Source organism: Portunus trituberculatus, chromosome 12 (assembly GCF_017591435.1).
Source record: "Portunus trituberculatus isolate SZX2019 chromosome 12, ASM1759143v1, whole genome shotgun sequence".
Classification (NCBI taxonomy): Eukaryota; Metazoa; Arthropoda; class Malacostraca; order Decapoda; family Portunidae; genus Portunus; species Portunus trituberculatus.
Genome location: NC_059266.1, coordinates 5,163,039 through 5,173,038, shown reverse-complemented (window position 1 = coordinate 5,173,038; position 10,000 = coordinate 5,163,039). Strand labels below are relative to the sequence as shown.

The 10,000-nt window shown below is 40.6% G+C and overlaps 1 protein-coding gene across 2 annotated transcripts in view; it reads right to left on the bottom strand.

Moving 5' to 3' along the window:
• Positions 1-10,000, bottom strand: part of LOC123502764 (atrial natriuretic peptide receptor 1-like) — a 141,183-nt gene that overhangs the window by 55,167 nt on the left and 76,016 nt on the right. Inside the window, exon 1 of one of the 2 annotated variants that reach the window (XM_045252012.1) lies at positions 2,691-2,977. The exons of the other annotated variant lie outside the window; for it this stretch is intronic. The gene's annotated coding sequence lies outside the window, so the exon portion shown is untranslated. Of the gene's footprint in view, positions 1-2,690; positions 2,978-10,000 lie in introns of those variants that run through there. 2 annotated transcript variants of the gene reach the window in all.

Sequence of the window (10,000 nt, the reverse complement as noted above, 5' to 3'; positions counted from 1 at the left end):
ACAGCCTAGAAATTGCTAAATCTTCTCTTTTATCCTTATTTTTCGCTGTAAATGCTTATACAAATTCCAGACGTCATTTTCAGCGCTGTGAATTGTTGCACATCAAATCCGTATTCCTCAACACTGCAGACTCCCATAAGAACAATTTCAAAAGCCACAGAAATTATCAGTCCGGTTCTAGTGGGTGTTGTTCCTGTTGAATGCGCAGTAACCTTTGGGGCTTGACTGCTTGTTAAGGAATGCGTAAGGGCTGCTCTTCCACCAACTAGAACAGTGTAATATTATGTAACACCCGTATTCTTAGATATTTTGACTCCCGTTGACTAATTTCAAAGGGATAAAATGTTTAACTTTTTTCCGTTGGTGGAGCAGAATTCTTAATTTTGCTTGTGTAACCAGAACCACACGAGCACCCTTGAATACCCCAATAATTTATACTATCAGCTGAAAAGTAGTCTGGAACGTTGAGATGACAGAGATGATTAAGAGAACGAAGCTGTATCAAGACTTTACTTTCACTCCGTATACCAGTGCAGCGGTAACCCACAAAATCAACCTCTTTATCGTCACTATCACCTCCACCATCACCGTCACTGTCACTACCATTCCCACTTTCTCCCACAGTAATGGTAAAATCCTTCCGGCACTTCATTTAATATTCTTCCCATCAGATTGCCTCCTCTTCCTCTCCTTCTCCCTCTTCCCGCAGCTCCACCAGTGTTTACTAATGAACCCGCCCACAGCTTCATCACTGACGCGTTATTCACGCCACAACAACAATAGTCGCGTGTTTTCCTTCCTCATCACGGTATCGTCAATATTTCACCGTCCACACACTTCACGCACCAATTATTTCTTCCTCCCCTCGTTTGCTGCGCATTTGAGTACCTTCCCCATGCTTCCGTAAGTCAAAACAATGACTAGTCGCTTATATCTGGCTTCCCATCTCCCTCTAAGCCCTCTGTTCCTCTCGCCGCAAGCCCTCACACCCCACAGTCACGAGCGACACGCCCCTCACGCCCCCGTCACAACAGTACCTAAGAAGTCACGCACACGCAACGTCAAGACATTCCGATTCCATTCTTGAGAAGACGTATGGATTCTCTTCTTTTTCTATAGGATGCCTTCCCATCACTTCCTCTCCCTACCCGAGGTACCTCCTATTATCTCTTCTTATACAGATTACCTACCATTATCTTTTCTAAGCCAGACTACTTCCTATCACCCTTTTCTGACTACCTCTCATCACCTCTCTCTAAGCCGGACTGCCTCTCATCACCTATTAATAAGCCAGTCTAATTCCTATTATTCTTTCCCCAAGCCAGGGTACCTCCCGTCACCCTAGACTATCTCCCGTCATCCACCACCTTCCACTAGTAAGCCAGCCTGTACCCTCCTCCTCTTCACCTTCCTGCCCAAACCCTTCACCTGGCCTTTACGCCATCACATGACCCTGACCCACAATGCCTTGCAACATACTGGTGGCTCCCAAGGTCACCAGGTCACGCCATTTGAGTTCCCAAACATAAATAAAATGTTCAATGTGAAAAATCTTCCGCGTCCTCTCGCTCACTAACTCTCTCCGCCATTAATATTCCTCTGCGACACGACCCGCTAAGTTTTCCTCCTCCTCACTAACTACCTAAGCAATACTCCAACGGTAAACAACAACCTGCAGTCTTCACTCCTGGAAAATCATGATAGCGTCTCTTTACCTTCGTTTATCACAATATCAAATCACATCTTCGGCAAACGTCAGAATAATACGATTTCTTTATACTTCCCCCTCCCCCAATAGCTCACCACTATTTTTTTTTTATAGCTTATATAATAGTACAACCTTGGTCTAAAGTTTACAATCTCCACTGTCTATTGTTTTTCTCTCAAATTCATAAGCCCTCTCATCAACTGCGTAACTGAGTCGCATGTAGTCTGAGTAATTCGAAATGTATATACATGAGGTTTTATGAGTAAGGGAAAATCTTAAGTTTACATGATTAAACAACCCTAGTTAAAAGTCAATTTTCTCCCTGTATATTACCTTTGACTCAATCTCTTACACCTCTTATCAGCTGGCAGTCTTAAGAAAATATAACCGACTCTTGACAGATCAGAGGATTTCAGCTGGACTGAGAAATTTTTAACTTATATAATTCGTCAAGAGTCATTCTTCACTGACTTCATCTGGCTATTGTTTTCGCTCAATCTTTCGTCGTCTCATCAGCGAACAGTTTCACTAAACATGATTGACTTTTAACAGATCAGAGGTTTTCAGGATCATATTCTTAAAAAAAACTACATCGCAGTTGAATAGTATCTAACACAAATGACAGGTTTTTAGGATGTTTTTCCTATTCATAATGTAGGAATCTTGATAATTTGGCACAAGAATTGTAAAAAAAAGAAAAGAAAAAAAAACATAATCTTTAAAAGTAGTGTCATTTCTGCTGGAGACTATTCAATTTTAGTTAAGTAGCGTGTTTTTCCTTTTCATGATGAAGAAGTCTTGATAATGTGACACTAGATTTGTAAAACGACTCTTGAAAACCCAGCTAATCATCTCTGTGGCCTTGGAAAACAGTCTTAGTGGGAGGGCAAAGCGTTCCTGAATACTGGCCTCTGACTGATGGGAAACTCTCAGCAGAACAGGGAGTGAGGTACGTAACTTTTACTCCTGCGCCTGACTCTACCTGACTCCGGACGGTCCGTGGGAGGCGAGGAGGGTTTGTTTGGCACCTCCCGCGCGCAAGACCAGACCCAAGGACGGACGTGTTTGGCGAGTTTTTTTGCCCGTCTCACACTCGGGGACGGCGTGGAGGCCCTGCGCTGGAATGTCTGTTACTGATACGGGAGCTGCTGCTGCCACCACCACCACCACCAACACCACCACCATAGTCAACACTACTAGTACTACTTAAGCCACCAGCAGCACTACTATCACTAAAGTATGGGGTTATAAGTGGTGTGTTATCTCTCTCTCTCTCTCTCTCTCTCTCTCTCTCTCTCTCTCTCTCTCTCTCTCTCTCTCTCTCTCTCTCTCTCTCTCAGTCCCGCATCATCAATTTCGCATCTCTCATGTTCTGTATACTAGCCACCCACACCCTCCTCTAAAGGCACTTCTGCTCCTTAACTCTCTCTCTCTCTCTCTCTCTCTCTCTCTCTCTCTCTCTCTCTCTCTCTCTCTCAACACAAGCCCCTATCTCTGTCACCAACCTCACCTCGTCCCTCCCTCTCCCCAAATCCCGTCAAGGCAAGATTAACGCCCTTCTCTTATCAAGGCAACATGGATTGGCAACAGGCTTCGATCCTCCTCAAGCCGATTCTCCGATATTCTTTTGTTTGTCTTGCTTTAAACCTCTTGTCGTTTTGGTCATCTCGCGTTTTACCGTTCAGTTTTTTATTTTTATTTTTCTTGTTTGTTTGTGATTCAGTTTCGTTGTTTTTGTTTCGTTTGTCTTAAGTCTGACTCTACTTGTCTTGCATTTTTATTTATTTTTATTTTTTTTGCCTGTTTCTTGTTTTCTTAATGTTTGAAGTGTAAGCGTTTTTTTTTCAGTTTTCTTTTATTTATTTGTTGTTATTTTCAGTTGTTTTTAGTCTTTTATGTTTTTAATTGTTTCGTTTGTACATCACACCTTTATTATTCCTTATACATTTTCTTCTTCTTCTTCCACATATTCATATATATTTTTTCTTCATTTAAATTGCTTGATCATATGTTTCACTGCGTCTTCCATTCACTTCCGTTATTACACGTGTCGACATTCACTCAGTTTATTGTCTCATTTTGTGTAATTTTCTTTCGTTTTACTCTTCTCTACTATCGGCTTTCTCTTTTCCACGCCTCTTTCACTTCACACCAACATTTATCTCATTCTCTCACTTTCCATTCGTGTGTGTGTGTATACATATATATATATATATATATATATATATATATATATATATATATATATATATATATATATATATATATATATATATATATATATATATATATATATATATATATATATATATATATATATATATATATTTGAATTCTAATGAGCTCAGCAAGTTATTTCTTATCTGAGTATAAAATCCTTTATCATTAATTTCCATCACTGAACGCTGATGAGAGAGAGAGAGAGAGAGAGAGAGAGAGAGAGAGAGAGAGAGAGAGAGAGAGAGAGAGAGAGAGAGAGAGAGAGAGAGAGAGAGAGAGAGAGAGAGAGTGTGTGTGTGTGTGTGTGTGTAAAGGGGACTAGCACATGTCTACTAAAAAGGAAGAAAAAAAAAAAAAAATCCCGCTCATTTACTACTCTAGAAAAAAAAAAGTTTCTAAAGCCTTAGGAAATTCAGATCTAGAGGTGTCACGTGTGTGTGTGTGTGTTGATTTCATCCCCACGACCTTGAAAGATCACGTGCTGCACTCGTAGCCCCCCTTCCCCCACGCACACACATCTGGAACCTCACAGAGAGAGATTAAGATTAAGATAAGGAGTTCAAGGAGACCACACGATCTGGTCTATGGGTGAAGCAGCAACCCCCTCCGCACATAAACACACAGAATATCAACACCAAAGTGCTCCATAATTCTAATCAATATCTACTATCGTCAACGGCAACAAAATCCTCTTACATTAAACACACTACACACGAATAAAACATAATAAACTTACAACATACACACACATACACGCAAATAAAGGATAAAGATATACGAACACACGCAACACCTTAAACACACAAAGAAACACATAATACACACGAAAAACACACGAATCATGCTTCTCCATCACCAAACCACACGCAATTCCAGCAGGATACGAATATGAACACCCGAAGTGGAAGTCAAGGCCGTTTAACCGTGTGAGTGCGCGTGAGTATTCTAAGTGAGGAAGAGGCAATGGGAACACCTGAGTCGGTTAACCAGGTGAGGTAATGAGACGCGAGGGGGAGGTGGCCGCTTCCATCACCTGACACGATACCTGGCAACACTCCCTCGCGTCTTGTGTTACCTGCGTCAAGGGGAAGGGACGGACGGACGGACACACACACACACACGGAGAGGAGTAGACAGGAGTACAGGTTCACGGCACGGCTTGGTTGAGCGGGTAGAGGGAGGGAGCATCCTGATGACTCTATGCTCTTATATGTTTGATAATCCGGTTTGGAATTGACCGTTGGAAAAAAAATGTAACTAGACTGCAAAGGTTTTAGATATTCTGATTTGTTATATGTACTTCAATGAAAACCTAGATTATACAAATATTTTCAGGCTGAGTAATAATAAAAATCTAAAACAACTTGTAACACAGCTACACTAGATTATGTTACATATTCTAAATAAAAAAGATTCTATATTTTCTAGGTAAATTAATACAAATTTCCTGTTGCACAAGATTTACTTTTTTTCAAATCTAACAAGGTACTTACTTTATATTCTAAAATATGAAATCCTACACTAGATCTTATTGGATATCATTATTGGGATACATTTCTTATAATTTCAATGTCTTAAATGAAACACCAAAACGATCCTAAGCGTGCTAATAAACAAAAAAAAAAAAAAAAAAAAAAAAAAAAAAGATAAAAAAACGAGTGTTACATCAACGAAAAAAAAAAACAGCTAGACAAGATTTTATTATAGTTTTTTTCACTTTTTTTTTATCAATAAAGTGAATATCAAAACAATGCAAACCTCACTAATTAAAAAATCGTGATATAAAGCCGAGGTATTTCATTTTTATACCAATCCTCGGTTCCTCATCCTCCTCTTTTCTCCTCTCTACCTCCATCTCCTTTTTCAGAGCGAGGAGGTAGGTAACACTTGCAAACCCTCGAAATTACGTTATATATATGACGAGAAATGTTTCCTTAGCCTCGGTGGGACAGGTTGGAGGGACTTGTGGGTGTTTTTGGGACTGGGCAGATCATGACGTCAAGGATACTGAGGTGTGTTGATAGTGTGTGTGTGTGTGTGTGTGGTGGTGATGTGGAAGGGCCTGCGTGTGTTGGTGTGGGAGGGGGTTGCCGATCGGAGATGTGTTACAAAATTGTATAATTAGCGATTAATCCTTGAACTGCCACTTGGTGTGTGTGTGTGTGTGTGTGTGTGTGTGTGTGTGTGTGTGTGTGTGTGTGTGTGTGTGTGTGTGTGTGTGTGTGTAAAAATGTGCGCGTGTAGGCAAGTGTTGATGTATATGTAACGTGTATACTTGAATATGTATGCATGGGTGTGTATGGGTGTTACTATGTGTATTGTACCTGCATGCTACAAAAATATTAATGTGACTGTAATGGCTGGAAACAGTAGGTGTGAGTACTCGCCCTGTGTGTGCTGCCGATGGTCAGGATGGGAGGTCCGCCTTGAATTCCCAAACCTTGCTGAACATCACGTAATCCATTAAACGTTATAACTCAAGGCCGCTAAATTCAATCAACCAATTACTTCCTCTTCCCTCCACCCCTCTCTCTCTCTCTCTCTCTCTCTCTCTCTCTCTCATGCATATTCGTAACGAGTGATAGAAATATAACAACGGAATCTTTGTCCAGGGTCATGACAAGCCAGTCAATACTGTATTAACAGCAATAACAATAAAACGACAAAAAACTAATAACACTAACAATAATAATTATATGAAATTAATCTTCATGCGATTAACGATTGAAATTAATTTAAAGTGTGATTAACAGAACTGATCTTAAATATATAAGTACAGAACTATTAATGCAATGTTAGTGAGCTGCGGAATGGCTGAAATAACGGTGTGTGTGTGTGTGTGTGTGTGTGTGTGTGTGTGTGTGTGTGTGTGTGTGTGTGTGTGTGTGTGTGTGAAGGAGGAGAGGGAATTCCAACACGGTGGCAATGATCATATTCGGAAACGCTTTGCTCTCTCCTCACGACAATTTTCAAAGATCAGAAAGAATACTAGAAGGGTTCTCAATAGAGTTTCTCCACTTAATCATACAGAAATTTTATCAACCTAGACTGACCTTAAAAACCCTCCTGAAAACAGGTGTCATTTCAAGAACAGTCTTTTGAACGTAGTCTACATAGGAGGCAGCGCAAGAATATTTCAGATGACCTGGGTGCGGTGCTGCCAGACAGGAGACCAAGGAAAGGAGCGCAGTTGAAATATATCAGCGTCTCATCTCGATTATTATGATGAGGCTCTAGTGGAAGATACTCTGACTGTCAAGGGTGCTCCCAAGATCCTGGCGATAGTTAAACAAGAATGCTACACTATCAATACGAAGACTGCATGAGGAGTAAACTAATCATGCTTGGACTTTTACATTGCTATGATATTTGTTTAATGCAAGAGAGGCTCCGTTCAATGGCTGGTTGAATAAAGATGTCATACTATCAATACGAAGACTGCACGAGGACCAGACTAAATCAATTTTAACCTTTGAAAAATAGTTATATTCTTTTATATAAGAGGGGATCACACACACACACACACACACACACACACACACACACAAGAAAAAAAATAAGGGTAGTTGCAAGAAACAATTCGGTTTACCAAAAAGAGCAGAAACAAAAGAAAATAAAAATTGAAAAGTGTTTTGAAAGTATCTCAAGCACAAATCGTTTAACTTAAAACCACGAGCAAAATTGGTGGTACTTCTCTTTACGACAGCAAAATCGTTACTAAACCTACATAAATGACTAGCATATTATCATAAGACACAACTAAAGCGGCTGATGATGCAAGAATGAAGACGATGCGGATATTAATTAGACGGTTAGCGAATCAGGAAGTCCGTAAGAGTCACTGGTCAACACCCGCTGTTTGAGAGTTAACAATACAAGCTCACCACATGAAACTATAGAAGCATAATCTTAAAAATACATTTAGAGTATAAATACACAAATAAAGCAAGCCACAAGACCAGAATATATAACAGAACGTAAGTCCCTCTCGCATTCCAACAAGCACATCATTTCACATAGCACGTCACAGCCCCGCACATCCCAATGCCACGCCTCGCCCACGCCTCCTTGTGTAGCAGCCAACAGGTTCCGCTCATCAGGCTTACACTCCTACACGCTGCACAGGGAAGGGTTTGTCCACGGTTATGGTAGACCTGAAGGAAGGGAAGGAAAGGGAAGGGCAAGAAGAAGCGTGTTTGGAGTGTGTTTGCGAATATGTATGGAGGAGGAGGAAGAAGAAGAAGAAGAAGAAGAAAAAAGAAGAAAGAAGAAGAAGAAGAAAGCAAGAAATAATGAATGAAAGGAAGAAAGAAAAGAGAAAAGAATACAACACCACCACCACCATCACCGACAACAAAAAACGACAATAATCTCAAAGATAGAAGCAAGGAAACGGAGGAGGAGGAGGAGGAGGAGGAGGAGGAGGAGGAGGAGGAGGAGGAGGAGGAGGAGGAGAGGCACGCATCACTCCCCAATCAAAACAGTGAGGTAGGCGTGTCCATCAAGCGTTCAAGACCAGATGACTCTCAGTACCTAATATCCTTCCCTCTAGCAGCGGAGGCGTTCACGTGGCGTCTCACAGCTTGTCATTCCTCCATCAAAGGCGCGCAGGTGATTAATTGAACCTTTACCTTTAACACACCTATCAATTAACTTTCTTCACTCTTCGGTAAGGACTTTCATCCACTTCACGATGTGGTTCTTTACATTCATCTAAAATTAATTCATACTTTTTTCGTCACTAGTTTGGGAACATCGTAATTGAGGAGAGTGTTTGGTTGAGGTTTTCAGTGTTTTTTTTTTGTAAGGTCTTGCTCTTTATAGGCTAATGCTTCCTAGTTCCCTTATATAATTGCTAGCCACTGTTAACTAGTCTCCTTACACCTCTACTAGCGGCCATTAACATCCTTATCGTTGTCTAATAGTATCCTTATCTCTGTACTAGATGTTATTTACTTCTCTACACCAGCAATAGTAATTTCGAAGTCTCCTTACACCTGTATCAGCTCTCACTATGCACCGTAATTAATTTCTAATAAATCCTAAATATAGTTAATCTCCCTTCACCTTCTTTTTCCCTTTATCCTCTTACCTCTTACCTTCATTAACTAGCACTACCTTTCAACTACCTACCAGCAATCAATTACTACTAATTACTTTAACTTCAGTAAATCCCCTTTCACCCCTACTCACCCGTATTTTTCCTCTTTACCAGCTGGTTTTCATCTCTACACTAACCAACACCCTATAATGAATCACCAATAACTGTCTAGTAAATCTCTACCTCTATTCACCCCAGTTCTCCTCTTTTTCTAACTGTCTTTCATCTTTACATTAATCAACGACCAATATCAGTGATAAATGCTAAGTATTTTTAATTAACCTCCTTTCACCTCCATTCAAAAGACTTTTCGTCTCTACATTAACTAACAACCAATGACCCCAGTAATGTTTAATATCCTTATTCAGTCCCATTTCACTCTCATTCACCTTATTTCTCCTCTTATTGCCACATTTTCATTATAAGATCGATCCATTCAGCCGCTCTGCCTGGTATGTTTTGGGTAAAGAGTAACCTACTTATTAATCCTCTTTCCGACCAGCAACGCACATCACCTTACCAAAGCCGTGTCTTGTGGTGGCCAGACCTACTTAGCCCGCTGTAGCCTCATTTCTGGTGCGTCAATGGTAAAGGGAAACGGAATGAAGAGGGGTAAATTATTAGGATCTCAGTGTGTGTGTGTGTGTGTGTGTGTGTGTGTTTCACTGTTTGATCTGCTGCAGTCTCTGACGAGACAGCTACGGAGCGAGCTCAGAACTCATTATTTCCGATCTTCGGATAGGCCTGAGACCAGGCACACCAGTGTGTGTGTGTGTGTGTGTGTGTATGTGTGTGTCCTGAGGTGCTGCTATCCCCATCACTAACCTATCATAATGTAATCTGGTGTCTCGTTTGTAATGTGAAGTAATATAATCTAAGTAACGTAACCTAATATGTGCCTTCTGAAGCTGCTGCCACCGCCATCACGGACCTATTCTAGTGTAATGTGGTGAAGCGTAATGGAAAAGTAA